This window comes from Stenella coeruleoalba (genome assembly GCF_951394435.1).
Source record: "Stenella coeruleoalba genome assembly, chromosome: 6".
Taxonomy (NCBI): Eukaryota; Metazoa; Chordata; class Mammalia; order Artiodactyla; family Delphinidae; genus Stenella; species Stenella coeruleoalba.
In genome coordinates this window covers 41,071,111-41,096,084 of record NC_137151.1, presented here as the reverse complement: position 1 = coordinate 41,096,084, position 24,974 = coordinate 41,071,111, and the positions used below count along the sequence as shown (strand labels likewise).

Sequence of the window (24,974 nt, the reverse complement as noted above, 5' to 3'; positions counted from 1 at the left end):
TCATCTTTCGTCTATGCTCAGAAAAATATCACATATTTCTTATATTTTTATAGAGGTCAATATAAAGCTTCAAATATGAGAAGAAAACCACCATTGTGATCTTACAGTCACTGTTCAATAACCATTGTAAACAAAGAACAGACATACCTTTATGCAAAAAGCTATATTTAGCATTGCCTTGACTGATAGCTGCAAGAATGCCACACTTCACTAAGTCTCGATTTGCATACAGGTAGCACAGTAACACCCATGCATACCATATATCTTCACAAGTGAAAAGTTACAAACCAAAGTTTAAAATACATTATACCACTTAAAATGGGAACTATATGCAACCAGATTGACTGTTAACATACTAAGTGTATTCTTGTTCCAGGAACATTTTTACTAAGCAAACAAACAAAATACGCCTTTTGTGATGGGGATACAAAATTTAAAAGGAAGAGTTCTTAATATGTTAACTGTATAACTCCTGTGATTTATGATGTAAAGATACCATGGAAACATTTGGGAGGAATAGCAGTAAAAAGTGGGAAAGTCACAAAAAGCTTTGGAGGGAAAGAAAACTTGAATTGATTCTTAAAATATGTGTATGGGATCTATATAAAATGAAATTTTATAGGAGAACCTGATTTTTTCAAAATTCCTCATGGGTCACTTAACCCATATTCCACAATTATCCATGTCTTCCTATTCACTCTTCAATTTCTAACTCAATTCTTTTAAAAACACTCTTCTGTCTTCTTGACATCAACCACCAAACCAAACAACCTGTTGAATTCTGCTTGGCTTCTAGATAAAGTCCATTTTAATATTTGGGAGTTTGTTTTAAATTTAAATGTTTTGCCTCCAACTCAAGGGTGAGGTTTTATCAAGAGGACTAATGAAGTACTGATCTCTGTCCAGTGCTAACCAGGATATGGGAATATCAATAGCAATGGGGAAGTGAACAGCAGAGCACTAAGAGCCAGGGACCCACAGCCCTAGGGGAATTACAGGCTCAGGCAAACATGATCCAGAACAAAGGGGAAAAAAAAGAAAAAAACAATGGAGCAAACAATCAATTAAGCAGCTGTCATCATGGAAAAAAGGAACTTTTCTTTTATACTTGTTTGTGAATCAGGCTGTGTCTGAGTGCGAGGCCTGTGTGTCTATGGTTCAAGAGAATTCTAACGGGTTCTATAGTTGCCATTGATATAACATAAAATAGAACAGATTAGAGTCAGGGTTCTAATAGCGATTTTACCACTGATTAACTGTGTAGATTTAGAAAACTATTCATTGAATCGGCTTACTTTTTCTAACTAACTATAATCTCATCAGATTGTTACAACGATCAGGTGGAATATTGAAAGTAAAGTATGTAATCTTTCCCTTCTCTTCTGACATATAACATATAGAACGAGGACTAGGTTTTTCAGGCGTCTCCTTCTACAGCCAGTAGCTGCTGATTTATAGATGTGCTGAGCAAAATGCAAAACCTTATGTTAGAGAAGCAAGGATCTAATAGGTACATAGAGTCTGGTTACAAAGAAATAGTATCTGGGCGGGATTGCTACATCATCCATTAAGGTACTGATAATTCCTTCTTAACTGATCCCAGGCTTTTGTGGGATTGAGGGATAAGAAAGTGCTTTAGAGACAAGGAGAGCCACTCAGCACAAATAAAGAATACCTGCCTCACTCCCCCCACCTCTGCCCCAACTTGCTTGTACGGCTGATGATGCCTCTGTGGTTTTTGATCCTCTTTATTTAAAAAAAATCTCAGCACCTCATCTTCCCCTGTTGCAGGCAGGAAAAAGATAAATTTTTGTTTACATATCATCTTAAGTAAATTAGGGTGTATAGGCATGATTTGTATAATTACAAGCAGTTAGTAATTAGTGTAAACAGAGATCATGTCATAACTAGCAAACATAATTAAAGCACATAACAAGTCTAGAAAAACGTATATTTTTTGCAAGAAAAAAAGTTCATTAGATGAATTCCAAAATCATATCTTGGAACAAACTTGACATCAAGCATATTGTACTTCATATTTAGGTAAAAATTGTTACAGCACAAGAATGTTTCTTAGGAACTTTTTTTGTATGTATTTTAAATAATTTTATTTAAATCAAGGAAAATAAAATGCCAATAACATAAACTTTTTCACTTCTTTTCCTCCTATTCCCACATGAGGGAACTGTGATTCACTTACATTGTCTCTTTGAGGGAAGTTTTATTTTCGGTTTCACCCTTTTTAGTGTCCTAATAGAAACTGATTTTTTATATGTTTATTCTACACTGCTTATGTTGCTATTAAAAATACGAATGCCAAATTTTTACATCTACAACAAGCTCTTTTGAGTATAGGAGACTTGTACTTTTTACATTCCTCAGTCTCACAGCCCCAAATATGATGACTTCAAATATCTAGTAGTTGTGTTACCCAGCACAGTTCCGTGTGCCTGATGCACAGTAAGGCCAAACAATGTCGGAACGTTGGAGTCTGGAGCAGAGAAAGGTTTATGGCAGGGCCACGCAGGAGAGGGTTTACTCATGCCTTAAAAACCCTGAACTCCTGGAAGGCTTTCAGCAAAGCCTGTTTATAGAAAAGGTGAGAGAGGGGCGTGGTTAGTTGTTGCAAAGCTCTTGGTGAGGGACCCTTTGTTCTTGCAGCTGTCCATGTAGGTCAGGTCACAGGCCACGATATTCCTGTAAACCTTCAAAACAAAGGCAATTTTTTATCTAAAGGTGTAGTAATACTCTTTTTTTAATAAATTAATTAATCTATTTATTTATTTTTGGCTGTGTTGGGTCTTCGTTTCTGTGCGAGGGCTTTTCTCCAGTTGCCGGGAGCGGGAGCTACTCTTCAGCGCGGTGCACGGGCCTCTCACTGTCGCGGCCTCTCCCGCTGCGGAGCACAGGCTCCAGACGCGCAGGCTCCAGACGCGCAGGCTCAGTAGTTGTGGCTCACGGGCCTAGCCGCTCCGAGGCATGTGAGATCCTTCCAGACCAGGGCTCAAACCCGTATCCCCTGCATTGGCAAGCAGATTCCCAACCACTGCGCCACCAGGGAAGCCCTAAAGGTGTCATACTCTTAAAGGTAATAGCCTTGAGAATTATACAATTCGGCTTGTATTATACAATACAATTATACGACTTCTAACACTTAACAAATCCTGTGAGCAAAGTGACATCATTACCCCTCATTTTACTTGTCCCGGGTCCCAAGGATCGACTTTCCCCCTCCGAGGTTTAGGCCCCGGCTGAGAGGGGGTCCTTGCGCAGGCCGGTCACCCTTGCCCAGGAGCACTCATCCAGCACCCAGTCTGGGTGCTCCCACCAGTGCCCAGGTGCAACTGAAGAGGCAAATCTCAGCTGGCAGTGTCCTCTGGGTCAAATTGCGGCCAGCCATCATCACTGAGGGAGCAGGACGTCCAGGATCCAGCCGGCCCTCAGGCTGCTCCGCACCCCCCAACAGGCGACAGGTCACAGCACAGCGACCCAGGGTGACCGCCGCCTGGCGCACTGCGATGCTGACCGCTAGTGGAGGCGGACCATTAAGGACCGCGCACTAACAGCTGTGCACTAACGGCCGCGGGCTGAGAACCAACGGGCTAACGCTGCGCTCGCCGCGCCGCCATTACAGTTGCGGAGTCAGTTTTTTAAAGGTGAGTAAAATGTGTAAACTAGTAATAATTATTTAAGTAAGTTTAATTTGTTTCAATAGATACAACTGATATAATCAAAGGATAATAATGTTCAGCATTTTAGAGTTTAGAAAAATATTTTCTTTCACATTACTTCTTTGGGTCTCATATCAGGCTCCCGAGGCAATTATTTTTAGTTGAGGGCAGAGACTCCAAGAAGTTAGCGACAACGTAAAGTTACAGCCTGTCACTTGGAATGCGACTGGTAGATGTATAAATTAAATCCGGGAATTTTAGCTGTTAAATATCTAAAAACCTGAATCCATTTAATTTGCAGATTAGCTGTATTTTTTGAAAATATATAAAATTGCATTTATAAAAAAGCTAGTCTAGTGTTATGAATCATAGATGCATCTTTTAAATAACTCATTCAAAACAAACATACAAATTTGATTCTCATTATTCACTATAGTTATGTTCTACAAAGTTGCTGCAAACACTGAATTAACAAATACTGAATCATTGTTCCTAGAAGAAATATAGGGTTAGATTCCTGCAAGCCTTGGCCACAGCATTTTTGCACACATAACCTTATTTTATGTGTGTTTTGTTTGACACCTTATTTAATACATACTGTTGATTCATTAACATTGAACTCACTATCAACAGCACTATAACACATGCCTCAACAAAGTTTATGTAAAACATGTGCTCTCAGTAAAGCACATCACAGCCTTTTTTAATTCAGAACACAGGCAGTACTTCAACATTGCTTGGGGGCCATTTTAAACAGAGACGTCAGCAACAAAAAGCCAAAAAAAATGGCATTAAATAGCCCACAAAACATATACTTGTTTATGGTACAATAGCCAAAACAACCTTCTCCTTGATCCACCTAAGCTGGGAAAGTGTGTGTTGAGGAACTCCTATTTCTTACCTCTCTGTACATATTCATGCCTTTAAACTATTGTGAAAGTAGCATGAGTATTGATTTTGGAGTTATAAATGCATTTTAGTCAGTAGGCAAATTTGCAAATACAGAATCCATGAATAATGAGGATTAAATGTATTAAATTCCCAAACAAAAACACTGTGTTATGCATTAAAGATATGGAGATGAGTAACAATTACTGCTGATTTTGAAAGTTTTGAAGTCTACCTGGGAAGATGGGATATCAACAGATAATGACAGCTCAGTGTAATTGTGCTCTTATAACTAGACAGTCAGGAAGGAGGAAACAACTCAGTCTTTAGTTTGCATGTGACTATGTCTTTTATTTCTGTCTTTCAGTATTATAACTTGGAGCAGTATGATCGTTTCCTACCACAATTTTTACTACTTTAGATTTATGAACCTCTTCCCCCTTGTTGATATGGAAGAAGTCTCAAAAAGCATTGCCTCAGCATTCCTCTATTGTTTTAGGGATCAGCAAGGCAAATTAAGGCTTCATAGAGATTTGAACTTAGAAAAGTGAAACATTCCTTACATCTCTGTATTACCACCACTATTACATTTTCCCACTGAATTATGTCTATAAATTCTACTAGAAAAAAATTCACCAATACCTTCTTTCTCCATGGAAGGCACCAATACCTTCCTTCTCCAACACCTTCTTTCTCTACACTACCACAATATTATTATTTCTCTTTTCTTCCTGTTCTCATCCAAATATGGCCTATCCATTTCCTAAAATTCCTCATTTAACTCAACTTCGAACTCAATTATATTTCTTTGGGTAACATAGTGCTTTTTAAAAAAAAAAAAAAAACATTTTTATGTTTTAGATCTGAGCTCTAGTCCCTTAGGTATCAATACATTTCATACTTGTATACATGGAAATCTATAATCTTAATTTTGTTTTCCAATTCTCTGGCCTGGGGCTGCACCCTGAAGAATAAAGTGCAATTATTTTGCAATGCTCCTTTTTTTTTTCTTCATATGGCACACCTCTTTTCCTCCACGATCTTTTTGTTTGTTTCTTTCTCTGAGAATTGTTTTTCCCTCCAACTCATCCTTTATATTCTCTACCTCATGTACAACAAAATAACACCAACAGCCCTCATAACAAGACTCTGTTGTTTATGTAAATAAGACTCCTCCCTGATTGTCTTCAGCAGAGCTCAGTCTTTTGCTGGGAACCTCTCATTAATTGAACCTTGCTCTTAACACCAGTGCTTTTGATGGCAAAACATCCTTTAAACCCATTTGAGTGTGATGGAGAGTTAACTTTTATTCCTACATATTGGTTTGTTGTTTTAAAGTGCCAGTGCTTCCTATTAATCCAGTTAAAATTTCACAGTGAACCATGACTTCTTTTTGTCTGTCCCAGTTTTAAATTGCCTCACATATTATTACTGTGTATATTCTTTTTCTTACAAAAATATACACATTTGTTTATATCAGCATGGAAATTAGCTGTTTCCACTGCTCTAACATAAATCCTCTCTGAGTTTGCATTCTCTGAATTTAAAATTGACCTTCAGCAATTATTCAAAAAACTATTTATTTAGATGAACTTAAATATATACTTTCCATTCTCAAATGGTGAATCTTCAAAAGAACCTGCTATGTTACCTTTCAAGACTATATGTATCTAAAGAACTTTTAATGTTACCCTCCTCAGCTACCTAACAGCACTGTCATTGATTTGATTGCTTTGATTACTTGTTAAAATGGGATTCATTCTGGTCTTTTAATTGATATTTACATAAATTTTTAATTCAGTTTGATCTCCTGTGATCACCTCTGTGGCAAAGAAAGAGATGATGCACTTTGTTGAAGTCTGTTCTGTAAAACCTCACAGGTTATTTACCAGTCCTAGCTCATTTAGAAAATTGCAAATTGTTCTAGGATGTTTAGGCAGCAAAAATATATGAACATTTTATAGTTTTGTGTCATTAGAGGAAATAGAGCCTTTTGAAATATTATTTTGTTAATCAGTTGATCTTTCCTCTCAATAATTAGATCTTTCAATTTACTTCTAAAATTACTGGAAGTGGTATTTTCAAGGTACTATAAAGTAAAAAATGACATTTAAAAATAATAGATTTTTTCTTATACTGAATTCAGTTCTCTCACTACTCTTGTTGACTGATTCATTGCTGCTATCATTTAAAACTTTGATCTTGTAATTTTTAATCATTTAGAATTGAGATAATTAGAAAGTACATGATAATGACTAATTAGAATACGAACAGCACTATGCCTGAAGCACACATAATGAGTGAGAAATGTGTTGAATTTTTTTAATGTTTGGAATTATATTTCTCTTTGAGAAATGCAATTATTTTCAATAGCAATTTTGTTCATACTAAGAAGTTTTAAAACAGGATTACAGCTTGAGACCTCCAAATTTGTTCAGATATGTTAAAATCTCACTTATGTCCTTTTAATTTTGATATATACAAACTGTGAATTTGAAACTGAGATTTTTGCCTATTTATAAAAAAGAACATGTGGGGTTACATTAAAATATGTATCTCATTTTTGAAATGTATTAGACAGCAAGCTACATTATTATGGGCCAGTTGGTTGGCATTGGTAGGGCTACTCAGTGAGTATTCTGAAAGATATTTCACTAAATTAAAGTTCTGACTCTTTACTTACCTTCTCACCAAATGACTTTGGGCTAAGGTATTTAAGCAGTCTTAATACATATTTATATATAGAGATATTTTGGTAAAATTTTAATACTAAGGAATTTGGAAAGATTTTTGGATGAATTGTTGAGTGTTAATGAGTATGTTTTGGGTGTTGCAGGTTTGTTGTGATCATTGTTTTGCCACTAATTCCAACTTAAAGTTTTTTAATTAGGCAGATTTCTACTAGATCTTGTGGGCAAGAGCAAACTCATTGGAAGAGCTAACTCTATAAATTGTTCAATACCTCAGTTATTTCTAATTTAGGATTGCTCAACCTTCTCACTTTCTCATATAATATCTTTAGCTTTCTAACTCCGGTCAAGGTCATAAAATAAAACTCAAATTATCTGTTCTAGAAAAAAGAAAGTGACACTCCAAGCTCCAGATAATATGATATAAATAGAATAAAATAGACCATTTATAAAATCTCTATAGCACATTTCAATAATCCATGAGAACATTTAGTAAAACCTATGTTAAAAAAAAGTGTATGTAAAGACAATTTTCAAATAAGCTTTAGTTATACAAAATGTGGTAGCTTTAGTTTGTCCAAATAGGAATCTCAAAATTAAGAGTATTTTCTGAATTGACCAGGTAACATTGGATTTTTATATCCCATTTCACTTGGAAAAGTGACCACATTCCCTGAGTTGTGTGAACATAAAGAATTTTCATTAAACTAAAAACAATGAAACACAGAATATATACTATAGAGAAAACTGAGTAAGAAATGATGGCATCATCACCTTCTTCAATTTCTTGCCAAATACTAACTGAAAGAATATTTTTAAAAAGATGCCAAATCAAAGAGGTTTTCTGTGCTAAGATGCTAGATCAAAAAGATTGTCTATGATATAACCATGGTCAAGAGTTATAACAAGGCTTATTGGAGGTTACTACATTTTCTTGGAAACAATTTTCTTGTATTTGCCCTCTGAGTTATCAGAAATTTAATGTATGCATACTTAATGTGAAATTTTGAAGGTATGGCATGTCAGAGAGAGCCTATATTTAATATGCTGTCTAACCAGGCTCATTGTTGTAATGTACACAGGAAATCAGGTTGATAACTTGGCAGACAGGTTATCTCACATCCCAACACCAAGCTTTGAAATTAAGAGATCTAGAAAAGTAGCAATACATCATAGCAGTGCTGGAAAACAAGGAGGGATCCACAGAGGAACTATAAATATCAACAGAGTCCCTAAATAAAATTAATGCTATTTACTGGAAAAATAAAAACTATCTAAATTGATAAGAATCAATTTAAAATATCTGGATAGCATAATAACTATAGAAAGAAAATTGAAAATGTGATTCAAATTTTGTACCAAAACATACATTAGTCCCCAAAGGTTATGTGGCTGAGTTTTCCAAAACTTTAAAGGAATAGAAAATTCCCCTCTTATATAGTCTCTTCCAAAAAAATAAGGGAAGATGCTTTATTGTAGGACATGTGCAGCTTCAGCTTTATGAGTCAAAACCCAGTCACTATCACTCTATGTATACTTTCACCATCAATAAGAATTCTCATTTCATACTTACCCACCAACACTTGGTGTTATCATACGTACTTATTTTTATAAAAGATGAAAATGTCATATCCTATGATTTTTATTTTTATTTTTTTTGTGGTAGGCGGGCCTCTCACTGTTAGGGCCTCTCCCGTTGCGGAGCACAGGCTCCAGACACGCAGGCTCAGCGGCCATGGCTCACGGGCCCAGCCGCTCCGTGGCGTGTGGGATCTTCCCAGACCGGGGCACGAACCCATGTCCCCTGCATCGGCAGGCGGACTCTCAACCACTGCACCACCAGGGAAGGCCCATATCCTATTATTTTACTTTATATTTTCCTAATTACCAGATTATCTGTTCATGTGATTATTAGTAATTACTTTTATAAACATGGCTAAATCTAAAATACAACAGTATATACACTATGGTTAGTGGAACATACATTATATTTGTTGAGTAGGTACAAATACATATATAGCAATGGTAGTCACCAAATTCTGCATCATGACTATCTTCTGGGAGGGTTCAAGCTAGAGTGAGCTTTACCTAGAATTGAGGAGATGAGATTTCTGTTCACAGTTATTTAATCTCTTCTCCCCTTACATCCATGAAAAGAGTAAATTTAGCCCTCCTATTGATTTGGGGCTGGGCAATGTGATTTGTTTTGGACAGTATAATATGGATGGAAGTTAAAGTATATTAACCCCTAAGAGAAACCCCATATTTCCACTCACCTCTCTGGAGAAAGCTTCCATTTCTTCCATGAAAAGTAAATGTTCCAAGTAACTGCTGCCACTCAACCAAAGCCCAAAATTGGTATAGGTGGAATAGACCTAAACTTAACAGCAGCCTTTAGTAGAGCTGATGAAGCCATCTCTTAAATACATGAGCAAGAAATGCATTTTTATATAATGGTCCTACAAATCAATAGGGAAAAAATGACAAAGGAAATGAACAAATATATCACAGGAGACAACAAACAAATGAGCAGCATAAGAAATATGCTGCTCAACTTTGCTAGGAAAATGCAGGAAAAAAATCAAGGAAATTGTAATTAAAATGTCGAGCAAACCAGCATTTTTCTCTTATCAGGTTGGTAAAATTGATAGCTTGATCAGATATAGTGTTAGTGTGGGTATGGAAATCGAGTACCATATGCCTTTGCTGAAAATAGTTAACATTAGGGTTTTTGGAACACAATTTGACAGTATCTCTTAAAAGAATGTGCAAACCTAAAGCCCCAGAATTTCCACTTCTAGGGATCTATCTTAGAAAAATATCATTCACATACATGGAGTCATGCAAAACTATATTTACTGTAGCGGTATTGGTGAGAACTTAAACATACCTTCCTGTTCCTTTGTTAAACAATATTGAAAATTGGCAAAATAACTTAGGTACTTGTTCTAGGAAGATAAGACTAAGAAGAAACCATAACAGCTTACTTATCAATAATAACAGATTTGTTAACAAAATTTGCTTCCTCATCTCTCTCTGCCATCAGTCCAAAGGTATACGATACATATGAATTCTGCCCAGTCCCACCCAGTTCCTTACCATATAAGACTTTCTTTAAAAAATCACCCTGCCCAGGTCTTAAAACCCTGATCGCCCTCTCTGGGACATTCCTAAACTCTGTCAGCTTGACATTCTCTCTTACTACAGTCAATCTAATCAACTTACCATTGCTTGGTTACAGATTTTCTTGGTGGTCCTTTGAGAGTTGAAAGTCAAAGTTTGAAATAGCAGTATCAAAAGGTCAGATTTCCTGGTTGAATTGATATATTGAATTCTTGTGAAAAGTAAATTAGTCAGTTTGTTTAAACCAATTAGGATAAGGGCACAGTGTGAGGCTTCAAAACGTGTCAGATATAAACAACAGTATGTAAATGTCCTAAATCTCTATCAACAGAAGAATAATTAAAGAACCTACAATTCATTCATACCGTGTACAGTTGAAAAGAAAATTAATAGAAGAAAAGCAAATTGTGACACAGAACGTATCATGTGAGTATTTAAGTAAAAATACACTATAGGTATATATTTTATATTCAGTCAATATATGAAAATGTTCTTTAAGGATCTCATCATACCCAAAACAGTGTTCATTTCTGGGGGAAAGGAATGGATGGAATTGAAGATTACTGAAAGCGATTGTATCTTTTTTTCCCCAAAAGAACGTATTTATGTATTAATTGAGTGATTTTTCTTACAAAGTACATGTTTTCATTGAATTTTTTAAACATTGGGTACCGCACATCTAATATGTAGAACCTTAAAATGTTCATAAAATGCCTACCTTTTTCATCTAAAACGTCTAAATAATTTACAAATGGACATACAGAATACTTTCAAATACTTCTTAATTTGTAATTTTCAAATAGTCACTTCAGGAAAGATACTCAGCAGCTGTTTTTACTGAAGCACTAAGCAAATTTGTGTCATGAAGTGAGGAGTAATTCCTTAACCAATGAAAATGTCAGGAGGCGTTTAGGTAGGCAAAATATCATTCTGCCTGGATGGTTAGATTGCGTGTTGCTTCATTTAATTTTTGGCAAATTGATCCGTTTTGCTTTCATAAGTACATTTCTAGAAGTCATAGGATATTTTGCACTGGCACAGAAGGAAATATTTTCCTTAATAAAACCAAGCGGCATAATTTTTCTGGTCTTTATTCAGAACATGGAAGAAAGAAATTTTAATCATTAAGCTTTAAAGATTAAAACAGAGCTTTCTCCTATACAATGTTTATAAGTATCAATCAAATATAGTCCAACAAGATATTATGGATAACAACAAGATATTATGGATAACAACTATGCTCAAAGGCAGTTAATAACTTCTGTTTTAAAAACTTTTGTTTTTAAAACTGATGACTTCTTGCTTTGGAGTTTATAGATCTTATTCAGAACTGTATTTGATTTTCTAATACAGGTAATACCATTGAAACACATTTTAAAAGTCAGATGGGTTTAAAGGAAAAATACTGATCAGGAAACATAGAGTACAATATTAAATTCTACTAATCACTAGCTCTAACATGTGATTAATAATTTTTCCTGCTTTACTGAGATCTAATGTATATATATTATATATATAATATATAACATATACATTATATAATATAAAGATTATATTAGTTTAAGGTGTACAACATAATGATCTGATATATGTACATATTTTGAAATGAAGCACAATAAGTTCAGTTAACATCCCGTAACCTCACTAGGGCTTTTTTTTTTTTTTTTTTGATAAAAACTGTTAAGATCTATACTCTCTCAGCAACTTTCAAATATACGATACAGTATTGTTAACTATAGTCACCATGCTGTGCATTACATTTCCAAGACTTACTTATTTTATAACTAGAAATTTGTACATTTTGACCTACTACATGCATTTCTTCCATCCTCCACCCCCAACTCTGACAGCAACCAATCTGTTTTCTGTGAGTTCAGATTCTACATATAAGTGTGATCATACAGTATTTGTCTCTCTGTATGGCTTACTTCAGTAGCATAATGCTCTAGAGGTTCATCTATATTGTTACAAATGGCAGGATTTCCTTCTTTTCATAGATGAATAAAAGTGTATTATGTATCTATAGCTATAGATACATGATAGAGATATATCACAATTTTTAATCCATCTGTCCATAGATGGACACTTAGGTTGTTTCCATATCTTGGCTATTGTAAATAATGCTGCAATGAACATGGGGGTTTAGATATCTCTTCAAGATGGTGATTTTATTTTCTTTATACACATACCCAGAAGTGGGGTTCCTGAATCATATGGTAGTTCTATTTTTAATTTTTTAGGAATCTCCATACTTTTTTCCACAGTGGCTGTACCAATTTACATTCCCACTAACAGTGCACAAGGGTTTGCTTTTCTTCACATCCTCACCAGCACTTGCTGTCTCTTGTCTTTTTGATAATAGCCATTGTGACAAGTGTGAGGTGATAGCTCATTGTGGTTTTAATTTGCATTTCCCTGATGATTAATAATGTTGAACACCTATTCATGTACTTGTTCCCCATTTGTATGTCTTCTTTGGAAAAATGTCTATCCAGATTTTCTGCCTATATTTAAATCAGATATTTTTTGTTATTGAGTTGTGTGAGCTTTTTATATATTTTGGATGTTAATCCCTTATAAGATATATGATTTTCAAATGTTTTCTCCTATTCTGTAGGTTTCCTTATCATTTTGTTAATGGTTTCCTATGCTGTACAAAAGTTTTCAGTTTGTTATAGTCCCACTTGTTTACTTTTGCTTTTGTTGCCTTTGCTTTTGGTGTCAAATCCAAATAACTCATTGAAAAAAACCTATGTCATGGAGCGTTTAAAAAAATTTTTTTCTAGGAGTTTTATGGTTTAGGTCTTATTTTCAAGTATTTAATCGATTTTGAGTTGATTTTTGTGCATGGTGTAAGATATTGGTCTAGTTTCACTTGTTTGCATGTGGCTGTCCAATTTTGTGGACACCATTTATTGAAGAGACTATATTTCCCCATTATATATTCTTGGCTCCTTTGTCATAAATTAACTGACCATACATACATGGGTTTATTTCTGGGCTCTCTATTCTGTTCCACTGGGCTATATGTCTGTGTTTATGTCAATATCATACTGTTTTGATTACTGTAGCATTGTAATATAGTTTGAAATCAGGAAGTTTGATGCCTTCAGCTTTGGTCTTCTTTCTCAAGATTGCTTTGACTACTTGAGGTCTTTTGTGGTTCTATACAAATTTTAGAATTTGTACTATTTCTGTGAAAAACACCATTTTGATAGGGATTGCATTGAATGTGTAGTTTGCTTTGGGTATTATGGAGATTAACAATATTAATTCTTCCAATCCATGAACACAGAATATGTTTTTGTTCATTTGTGCCTTCTTCAATTTTTGTCTTATAGTTTTAGTGTACAGGTCTTTCACCTCCTTGGTTAAATTTATTCCTAGGTATTTTGACCTTTGTGATGCAATTATAAATGGGATTTATTTCTTAAATTTTTCTTTCTGGTATTTCACTATTAGTGTGTAAAAACACAACATATTTTTTTAATATTGATTTTGTCTCCTGCAATTTTACTGTAAAATTGCTAATAATTCATTTATTAGTTCTAACAGTTTGGGGTGCAGTTTTTAGGGCTTTATATTTATCATATCATGTCATCTCCAAATAGAGATAGTTTTATTTCTTCCTTTCCAATTGGATGCCTTTATTTCTTTTTCTTACTTAATTGTTCTGAATAGGATTTCCAGTGATATACTTAATAAAATTGGCAAGAGTGGGCATCCTTGCCTTGTTTCTGGTCTTAGAGGTAAAGCTTTCAGCTTTTCACCATTGAATATGAAGTTGGCTATGGGCATGTCATATATAGTCTTTATAATATTGAAGTAACTTCTATCTATACCCAGGTTGTTGAGAGTTTTTATCACAAGCAGATGATGAATTTTGTCAAGAGCTTTTCCTGCATCATATGATTTTTATCCTTTATTTTGTTAATGTGCTGTATTTCATTGATTTGTGAATGTTGAACCTTCTTTGCACCCCTGCAATAAATCTCACTTGATGTGGTGTATTATCCTCTTAATCTATTGTTGAACTCATTTTGTCTGTATTTTTTTAGGACTTTTGCATCTAGGTTCATCAGGAATATTGGCTTGTATTTTTCTTTTCCTTTAGTGTTCTTATCAGGTTTTGGTCTCAGGATAATGCAGTCTTGTACAGTGAGCTTAATAATGTTCCTTCCACTTCTGTTTTTTGGAAGAGTTTGAGAAAGTTTTGTATTAATTCTTTTTTTAAAATAATTATTTATTTATTTAAAATTTTTTATTGGAGTATAGTTGATTTACAATGTTGTGTTATTTTCAGGTGTACAGTAAAGTGAATCAGTTATGCATATACATATATACACCCTTTTTTAGATTATTTTCCCATATTAGTCATTACAGAGTATTGAGCAGAGTTCCCTGTGCTATACAGTAGGTCCTTATTAGTTATCTATTCTATACATAGTAGTGTGTATACATCAATCCCAATCTGCCACTTTATCCCTCCCCCCTTCCCCCCCACCCGGTAACCATAAGTTTGTTTTTTACATCTGTGACTCTATTTCTGTTTTGTAAATAAGTTCATTTGTACCATTTTTTTTAGATTCCACATATAAATGATATCATATGGTATTTATCTTTCTCTGTCTGACTTATTTCACTCAGTATGACAATCTCAAGGTCCATCCATGTTTCTACAAATGACATTATTTCATTCTTTTTTATGGCTGAGTAATATTCCATTGTATATGTGTATCACATCATCTTTATCCACTCCTATGTCAATGGACATTTAGGTTGCTTCCATGTCTTAGCTATTGGAAATAGTGCTGCAGTGAACACTGGGGTGTATGTATCTTTTTGAATTATGGTTTCCTCTAGATATATGCCCAAGTGTGAGATTGTAGGATCTTATGGTAGTTCTATTTTTAGATTTTTAAGGACCCTCCATATTGTTCTCCATAATGGTTGTACCAATTTACATTCCCACCAACAGTGTAGGTGAGTTCCATTTTATACACATTCTTTCCAGCATTTATTGTTTGTAGATTTTTTGATGATGGCCATTCTGACCAGTGTGAAGTGATACCTCATTGTAGATTTGATTTACATTTCTCTAATAATTAGTGACATTGAGCATCTTTTCATGTGTTTGTTGGCCATCTGTATGTCTTCTTTGGAGAAAAGTCTATTTAGGTCTGCCCATTTTTGGATTAGGTTGTTTGTTTTTTTGATATTGAGCTGCAAGAGCTATTTGTATATTTTGGAAATTAATCCCCGATGGTTGCTTCATTTGCAAATATTTTCTCACATTCTGTGGGTTGTCTTTTCATTTTGTTTATGGTTTCCTTTGCTGTGCAAAAGCTTTTAAGTTTAATCAGGTCTCATTTGTTTATTTGTTTTTATTTTCATTACTCTAGGAGGTGGATCAAAACAGATCTTTCTGCAATTTAAGTCATCATTACAACATTAGAATATTCTAAACTTACATGTATATTAATCTTTACCAGTGAAATTTATACTTTCATATATTTTTCTGTTACTAACTAGAGTCCTTTTGTTGCAGCTTGAAGAAATCCCTTTAACATATCTTGTAAGACCAGTCTAGTGGTGATGTACTCAATCAGCTTTTGCTTGTCTGGAAAGCTCTTCATCTCTCCTTCAATTCTGAATGACAGTTTTGCTGAGTAGAGTATTCCTGGATGTCAGTTTTGTTTTTTTCTTTCAGCTTTTTGAATATATTATGTCTCCATTCAGGCCTGCAAAGCTTCTGCTGAAAAATCTGCTGATAGTTATGGATGTTGCTTTTTTGTGTAACAATTTTTTTTCTCTTAATTTAATTATAATGTCATGGTATGGATCTCTTTGAGTTCTTATTTTGAATTCTCAGGGCTTCCTAGATCTGAATATCTGTTTCTTTTCATAGATTAGGGAAGTACTCAGCCATGATTTATTCAAATAAGGTTTTTTTCCTTTTCTATCTCTCCTTCTTCTGAGCATACTATAATGCAAGTCCCATAAGCTATTTTCACTCTTTTTATTCTTTTTGCTCCTCTTACTGGATGGATTTCACTATGCTGTCTTCAACTTGCTGATCTTTTCTTCTACTTATCTTGTTGCTGTTGAATCCCTCTATTGCACTATCTTTTTTTTTGTGTGTGTGTGGTATGCGGGCCTCTCACTGTTGTGGCCTCTCCCGTCGCGGACCACAGGCTCCGGACGCGCAGGCCCAGCGGCCATGGCTCACGGGCCCAGCCGCTCCGCGGCATGTGGGATCTTCCCAGACCGGGGCACGAACCCGTGTCCCCTGCATCGGCAGGCAGACTCCCAACCACTGCGCCACCAGGGAAGCCCCTATTGCACTATCTTTAGTTAAGTAATTATATTCTTCAACTTTTTGATTTTATTTTGGTATTTTCATATATACTACATTTTTGGCAATATTTTGCTTATATTTTTAATTTTTAAATTTAATTTAACTTATTTTTTTATACAGCAGGTTCTTATTAGTCATCAATTTTATGAACATCAGTGTATACATGTCAGTCCCAATTGCCCAATTCATCACACCACCATCCCCACCCCACCGTAGCTTTCCCCACTTGGTGTCCATACATTTGTTCTCTATGTCTGTGTCTCAACTTCTGCCCTGCAAACCGGTTCATCTGTACCATTTTTCTAGGTTCCACACACATGCATTAATATACAATATTTGTTTTTCTCTTTCTGACTTATTTCACTCTGTATGACAGCCTCTAGATCCATCCACATCTCAACAAATGACCCAATTTCGTTCCTTTTTATGGCTGAGTAATATTCCATCGTATATATGTACCCCAACTTCTTTATCCATTCATCTGTCGATGGGCATTTAGGTTGCTTCCATGACCTGGCTATTGTAAATATTGCTGCAATGAACATTGGGGTGCATATGTCTTTTTGAATTATGGTTTTCTCTGGGTATATGCCCAGTAGTGGGATTACTAGATCATATGATAATTCTATTTATAGTTTTTTAAGGAACCTCCATACTTTTCTCCATAGTGACTGTATCAATTTACATTCCCACCAACAGTGCAAGAGTGTTCCCTTTTCTCCACACCCTCTCCAGCATTTGTTGTTTGTAGATTTTCTGATGATGCCCATTCTAACTGGTGTGAGGTAATACCTCATTTCAGTTTTGATTTGCATTTCTCTAATAATTAGTGATGTTGAGCAGCTTTTCATGTGCTTCTTGGCCATCTGTATGTCTTCTTTGGAGAAATGTCTATTTAGGTCTTCTGCCCATTTTTGGATTGGATTGTTTGTTTCTTTAATATTAAGCTGCATGAGCTGTTTATATATTTTGGAGATTAATGCTTTGTCCATGATGCATTTGCAAATATTTTCTTCCATTCTGAGGGTTGTCTTTTTGTCTTCTTTATGGTTTCCTTTGCTGCACAAAAGCTTTGAAGTTTTATGAGGTCCCATTTGTTTATTTTTGTTTTTATTTCCATTACTCTAGGAAGTGGAACAAAAAAAGCCCTTGCTGTGATTTATATCAAAGAGTGTTCTTCCTATGTTTTCCTCTAAGAGTTTTATAGTGTCTGATCTACATTTAGGTCTCAAATCCATTTTGAGTTTATTTTTGTGTATGGTGTTACAGAGTGTTCTAATTTCATTCTTTTACATGTGGCTGTCCAGTTTCCCCAGCACTACTTATTGAAGAGACTGTCTTTTCTCCATTGTATATCCTTGCCTCGTTTGTCATAGATTAGTTGACCATAGGTGCGTGGGTTTATCTCTGGGCTTTCTATCTTGTTCCATTGATCTATGTTTCTGTATTTGTGCCAGTACCATATTGTGTTCATTACTGTAGCTTTGTAGTATAGTCTGAAATCAGGGAGTCTGATTCCTCCTGCTCCATTTTTTTCCCTCAAGCCAGCTTTGGCTATTCAGGGTCTTTTGTGTCTCCATACAGATTTTAAGATTTTTTGTTCTAGTTCCATAAAAAATGCCATTGGTAATTTGATAGGGATTGCATTGAATCTGTAGATTGCTTTGGGTAGTACAGTCATTTTCACAATATTGATTCTTCCAATCCAAGAACATGGTATATCCCTCCATCTGTTGGTATCATCTTTAATTTCTTTCATCAGTGTCTTATAGTTTTCTGCATACAGGTCTTTTGTCTCCCTAGGTAGGTTTATTCCTAGGTATTTTATTAATTTTGTTGCAGTAGTAAATGGGAGTGTTTCCTTAATTTCTCTTTCAGATTTTTCATCATTAGTGTACAGGAATGCAAGAGATTTCTGTGCATTAATTTTGTATCCAGCAACTTTACCAGATTCGTTGATTAGCTCTAGTAGTTTTCTGGTGGCATTTTTAGGATTCTCTATGTACAGTATCATGTCATCTGCAAACAGTGACAGTTTTACTTCTTCTTTTCCAATTTTATTCTTTCTATTGCTTTTTCTTCTCTGATTGCCGTGGCTAGGACTTCCAAAACTATGTTGAATAATAGTGGTGAGAGTGGACATCCTTCTCTTGTCCCTGATCTTAGGGGAAATGCTTTCAGTTTTTCACCATTGAGAATGATGTTTGCTGTGGGTTTGTCGTATATGGCCTTTATTATGTTGAGGTAGGTTCCCTCTACGCCCACATTCTGGAGACTTTTTATCATAAATGGGTGTTGAATTTTGTCAAAAGCTTTTTCTGCACCTATTGAGATGATCATATGGTTTTTATTCTTCAATTTGTTAATATGGTGTATCACATTGATTGATTTGCGTATATTGAACAATCCTTGCATCCCTGGGGTAAACCCCACTTGATCATGGTGTATGATCCTTTTAATATGTTGTTGGATTCTGTTTGCTAGTATTTTGTTTAGGATTTTTGCATCTATATTCATCAGTGATATTGGTCTGTAATTTTATTTTTTGTCGTATCTTTGTCTGATTTTGGTATCAGAGTTGATGGTGGCCTCATAGAATGAGTTTGGGAGAGTTCCTTCCTCTGCAATTTTTTGGAAGAGTTTGAGAAGGATGGCTGTTAGCTATTCCCTAAGTGTTTGTTAGAATTCACCTGTGAAGCCATCTGGTCCTGGGCTTTTGTTTGTTGGAAGATTTTAAATCACAGTCTCAAATTCACTGCTTGTGATTGGTCTGTTTATATTTTCTGTTTCTTCCTGGTTCAGTCTTGGAAGGTTATACCTTTCTAAAAATTTTTCCATTTCTTCCAGGTTGTCCATTTTATTGGCATAGAGTTTCTTGTAGTAGTCTCTTAGGATGCTTTATATTTCTGTGGTGTCTGTTGTAACTTCTCCTTTTTCATTTCTAATTTTATTGATTTGAGTCCTCTCCCTCTTTTTCTTGATGAGTCTGGCTAATGGTTTACCAATTTTGTTTATCTTCTCAAAGAACCAGCTTTTAGTTTTATTGATCTTTGCTATTGTTTTCTTTGTTTCTATTTCATTTACTTCTGCCCTGATCTCTATGATTTCTTTCCTTCTGCTAACTTTCGGTTTTGTTTGTTCTTCTTTCTCTAGTTCCTTCAGGTGTAAGGTTAGATTGTTTATTTCAGATTTTTCTTGTTTCTTGTGGTAGGCTTGTGTAGCTATAAACTTTCCTCTTAGAACTGCTTTTGCTGTATCCCATAGGTTTTGGATCATCGTGTTTTCCTTGTCATTTGTCTCTAGGTATTTTTTGATTTCCTCTTTGATTTCTTCAGTGATCTCTTGGTTATTTACTAACGTATTGTTTAGCCTCCATGTGTTTGTGTTTTTTACGTTTTTTTCCCCTGTAATTCATTTCTAATCTCATATTGTTGTGGTCAGAAAAGATGCTTGGTATGATTTCAATTTTCTTAAATTTACTGAGGCTTGATTTGTGACCCAAGATGTGATGTATCCTGGAGAACATTCCATGCGCACATGAGAAGAAATTGTAATCTGCTGTTTTTGGATGAAATGTCCTATAAATATCAATTAAATCTATCTGGTCTATTGTGTCTTTAAAGCTTCTGTTTCCATATTTATTTTCATTTTGGATGATCTGTCCATTGGTGTAAGTGAGGTTTAAAGTCCCCCACTATTATTGTGTTACTGTTTATTTCCTCTTTCATAGCTGTTAGCAGTTGCCTTATGTATTAAGGTGCTTCTATGTTGGGTGCATATATATTTATAATTGTTATATATATATAATATATAATTGTTATATCTTATATATATATATATATATATATATATATATATATATAAAATTGTGGATTGATCCCTTGATCATTATGTAGTGTCCTTCCTTGTCTCTTGTAATATTCTTTATTTTAAACTCAGTTTTATCTCATGTGAGTATTGCTACTCCAGCTTTCTTGTGATTTCCATTTGTATGGAATATCTTTTTCCATCCCCCCACTTTTAGTCTGTATGTGTCCCTACATCTGAAGTGGGTCTCTTGTAGGCAGCATATAGATGGGTCTTGTTTTTTTATCCATTCAGCAAGCCTGTGTCTTTTAGTTGGAGCATTTAATCCATTCACGTTAAGGTAATTATCAATATGTATGTTCCTATGACCATTTTCTTAATTGTTTTGGGTTTGTTTTTGTAGGTTCTTTTCCTTCTCTTGTGTTTTCCACTTAGAGAAGTTCCTTTAGCATTTGTTGTAGAGCTGGTTTGGTGGTGAATTCTCTTAGTTTTTGCCTGCCTGTAAAAGTTTTGATTTCTCCATGAATCTGAATGAGATCCTTTCCCGGTAGCGTAATCTTGGTTGTAGGTTCTTCCGTTTCATCACTTTAAGTATATCATGCCAGTCCCTTCTGGCCTGTAGAGTTTCTGCTGAGAAATCAGCTGTTAACCTTATGTGAGTTCCCTTGTATTGTTCTTTCCTTGCTGCTTTCAGTAATTTTTCTTTGTCTTTAATTTTTGCCAGTTTGATTACTGTGTGTCTCGGCATGTTTCTCCTTGGGTTTATCCTGTATGGGACTCTCTGTGCTTCCTGGACTTGGGTGGCTATTTCCTTTCCCATGTTAGGGAAGATTTCGACTATAATCTCTTTAAATATTTTCTTGGGTCCTTTCTGTCTCTCTTCTACTTCTGGGACCCCTATAATTCAAATGTTGCTGCGTTTAATTTTGTCCCAGAGTTCTCTTAGGCTGTCTTCATTTCTTTTAATTCTTTCTTCTTTAGTCTCTTCCTCAGCAGTAAATTCCGCCATTCTGTCTTCCAGGTCACTTATCCATTCTTCTGCCTCAGTTATTCTGCTATTGATTCCTTCTAGTGTAGTTTTCATTTCAGTTATTGTATTGTTCGTCTCTGTTTCTTTGTTCTTTAATTCTTCTAGGTCTTTGTTAAACATTTCTTGCATCTTCTCGATCTTTGCCTCCATTCTTTTTCCGAGGTTCTGGATCATCTTCACTACTATTATTCTGAATTCTTTTTCTGGAAGGTTGCCTATCTCCACTTCATTTAGTTGCTTTTCTGTGGTTTTATCTTTTTCCTTCATCTGGACATAGCCCTCTGCCTTTTCATCTTGTCTATCTTTCTGTGAATGTGGTTTTTGTTCCACTGGCTACAAGATTGTAGTTTTTGCTTCTGCTGTCTGCCCTCTGGTGGATGAGGCTATCTAAGAGGCTTGTGCAAGTTTTCTGATGGGAGGGACTGGTGGTGGGTAGAGCTGACTGTTTTTCTAGTGGGCAGAGCTCAGTAAAACTTTAATCCACTTGACTGCTGATGGGTGGGGCTGGGTTCCCTACCTGTTGGTTGTTTGGTCTGAGGCAACCCAACACTGGAGCCTACCTGGGCTCTTTGTTGGGGCTAATGACAGTCTCTGGGAGGTCTCACGCCAAGGAATACTTCCCAAAACTTCTGCTGCCAGTGTCCTTGTCCCCATGGTGAGACACATCCACCTCCAACCTCTGCAGGAGACTCTCCAACACTAGCAGATAGGTCTGGTTCAGTCTCCGCTGGGGTCACTGCTCCTTCCCCTGTGTCCCAATGCACACACTACTTTCTTTGTGCCCTCCAAGAGTGGAGTCTCTGTTTCCCCCAGTCCTGTCAAAGTCCTGCAATCAAATCCCACTAGCCTTCAAAGTCTGATTCTCTAGGAATTCCTCCTCCTGTTGCCAGACCCCCAGATTGGGAAGCCTGATGTGGGGCTCAGAACTTTCACTCCAGTGGGTGGACTTCTGTGGTATAAGTGTTCTCCAGTCTGTGAGTCACCCACCCAGCAGTTACGGGATTTGATTTTTCTGTGATTGCACCCCTCCTACCGTCTCATTGTGGCTTCTCCTTTGTCTTAGGATGTGGGGTATCTTTTTTGGTGAGTTCCAGTGTCTTCCTGTCGATGATTGTCCAGCAGCTAGTTGTGATTCTGGTGTTCTCACAATAGGGAGTTAGAGCACGTCCTTCTACTCTGCCATCTTGGTTCCTGCTACTTTTGCTTATTAATCTGAGGAATTGTTAAAAAGATTCTCATAGCCAGTGTTGGTGGCTATGGTCTCATAGCCAGTGTTGGTGAGGGTGTGGGGAAGCACCTATTATCTATGTTCATAGTGGAACAGAAGTTGTTCAGCATTTTTTTTAATGGAGTATAATTGCCTTACAATGTTGTGTTAGTTTCCTCTGTACAAAGAAGTGAATCATCTATACATATACCTACACCTCCTCCCTCTTGGACCTCCCATCCACCCCCCTATCCCAGCCATCTAGGTCATCACAGGGCAGCAAGCTGAGCTCCCACTAGCTATTCAGCATGTTCCCACTAGCTATCTATTTTACACACTTTAGTGTATTTATATCCAACCTAATCTCCCAGTTTGTCCCACCCTGCCCTTTACTCCCTATATCCACATGTCTGTTCTCTACAACTATGTGTCTATTCCTCCCCTACAAATAGGTTCATCTGTACCATTTTTCTAGATTCCACATATGTGTTAATATACAATATTTGTTTTTCTCTTTCTGATTTACTTCACTCTGTATGACACACTCTTGGTCCATCCACCTCACTACAAATAACTTAATTTCATTCCTTTTTATGGCTAATGTTCCATTGTATATATGTACCACATCTTCTTTTTCATTCATCTATCATTGGACATTTAGGTTGTTTCCATGTCCTGGCTCTTGTAAAGAGTGCTGCAGTGAACATTGGGGTACATGTGTCCTTTTGAATTATGGTTTTCTCAGGGTATATGCCCAGTAGTGGGATTGCTGGGTCATATGATAGTTCTATTTTTAGTTTTCTAAGGAACCTCCATACTGGTCTCCATAGTGGCTCTATCAATTTACATTCCCACCAACAGTGCAAAAGGGTTCCCTCTTCTCCAAACCCTCTCCAGCATTTGTTGTTTGTAGATTTTTTTGATGATGTTCATTCTGACTGGTGTGAGGTGATACCTCATTGTAGTTTTGATTTGCATTTCTCTAATAATTAGTGATGTTGAGCACCTTTTCATGTGCTTCTTGGCCATCTGCATGTCTTCTTTGGTGAAATGTCTATTTAGGTCTTCTGCCCATTTTTTAATTGGGTTGTTTTTTTTTCTGATATTGAGCTTCATGAGCTGTTTGTATATTTTGGAGATTAATCCTCTGTCCATTGCTTCATTTGCAAATACTTTCTCCCATTATGAGGATTGTCTTTTTGTCTTGTTCATGGCTTCCTTTGCTGTGCAAAAGTTTTTAAGTTCCATTAGGTCCCATTTGTTTATTTTTGTTTTTATTTCCATGACTCTAGGAAGTGGATCAAAAAATATCTTGCTGTGGTTTATGTCAAAGAGTGTTTTTCCTGTTTTCCTCTAAGAGTTTTATTACATCTTACATTTAGGTCTTTAATCCATTTTGAGTTTATTTTTCTGTTTGGTGTTAGGTAGTATTCTACTTTCATTCTTTTACATGTAGCTGTCCAGTTTTCCCAGCACAACTTATTGAAGAGGCTGTCTTTTCTCCGTTGTATGTTGTGCCTCCTTTGTCATAAATTAGGTGGCCATATGTGCGTAGGTTTATCTCTGGGCTTTGTATCAAGTACCATTGATCTATTTCTGTTTTTGTGCCAGTACCATACTGTCTTGATTACTGTAGCTTTGCAGTATAGTGTGGAGTCAGGGAGGCTGATTCCTTCTGCTCCATTTTCCTTTCTCACTATGCGGGGTCTTTTGTGTTTCCATACAAATTTTAAAATGTTTTGTTCTAAATCTTTGAAGAATGCCATGGGTAGTTTGATAGGGATGGCTTTGAATATGTAGATTGCTTTGGGTATTATAGTGATTTTCACAATATTGATTCTTCCAATCCAAATCATAGTATATTTCTCCATATGTTTATGTCATCTTTGATTTCTTTCATCAGTATTTTATAGTTTTCTGCATACAGGTCTTTTGTCTTCTTAGGTAGGTTTATTCCTAGGTATCTTATTCTTTTTGTTGCGATGGTAAATGGGATTTTTTCCTTAATTTCTCTTTCTGGGTTTTCGTTGTTAGCGTATAGGAATGCAAGAGATTTCCATACATTAATTTTGTATCCTGCAACCTTACCAAATTCATTGATTATTTCTAGTAGTTTTCTGTTGGCATCTTTAGGATTTTCTATGTATAGTATCATGTCATCTGCAAACAGTGACAGTTTTACTTCTTTTATAAAAAATTT

General features: G+C 35.7%; 1 long non-coding RNA gene across 3 annotated transcripts in view; it reads left to right on the top strand.

Annotated features, from left to right (window-relative positions):
* The first annotated feature begins 3,213 nt into the window (after positions 1 to 3,213).
* The window catches only part of LOC307187966, a 94,720-nt gene continuing 72,959 nt past the window's right edge, over positions 3,214 to 24,974 (top strand). For 2 of the 3 annotated variants that reach the window (XR_013828765.1, XR_013828766.1), the window contains exon 1: positions 3,214 to 3,656. This is a non-coding gene — a long non-coding RNA (uncharacterized lncRNA). Of the gene's footprint in view, positions 3,657 to 10,701; positions 10,799 to 24,974 lie in introns of those variants that run through there. The other variant, XR_013828767.1, reaches the window with a different exon arrangement.